We start from the raw sequence: 631 nt of genomic DNA, 5'->3' as shown, positions 1-631 counted from the left end.
GGTTTCAGATGCCGAGATTTGAGCCTTTGGATTATGCCATTCTAAATCCCTCTTGAGAAAATTATCTAGGATGGGCAATGAACACTTCAGTTGTCCTGAAATCAAGATGACTCGGAAGGAGTATTATTCAGGGTAATTATGCAACTGAAAGTGAAAAGTATAGGACCATAACAATTATGTGCCATCATCTCACTGAGGATCTAAGAAATCAGTACCTAAATATTGAGAATCCTCGTGACCTTTGGAAAAAAATAAAATCCAGATACACAATGGTGTTATTACCAAAGGTTAGGCATGAATGGATGAGTCTCAGATTCCAGGACTTTGAGTCTGTGGATGAATATCATTTTGCTTTGTCCAAAATCGTTTACAAACTGAGACTATGTGGTGAAGTGGTAACAGAGGAGGATTTACCGGAAAAGACCTTCCTCACAGCCGATCCAAGAGATCTATTGTTACAACATATCTATAGATAAAAATGTTTCACCACCTATAATGATTTGCTATCATGCCTATTACTAACTGAGCAGAGTAATCAGTTGCTAAAAAGAAATAGTGAGATGAGACATCCTGAAGCAAATAAGACTGATATGGATCAGGATGAATCCAAGGCAGCCGTGTCCAATGTAAC

Source organism: Brassica oleracea, chromosome C8 (genome assembly GCF_000695525.1).
Source record: "Brassica oleracea var. oleracea cultivar TO1000 chromosome C8, BOL, whole genome shotgun sequence".
In the NCBI taxonomy this organism is placed as follows: Eukaryota; Viridiplantae; Streptophyta; class Magnoliopsida; order Brassicales; family Brassicaceae; genus Brassica; species Brassica oleracea.
The sequence above is the reverse complement of the archived record's forward strand: the minus strand, read 5'-3'. Positions refer to the sequence as shown.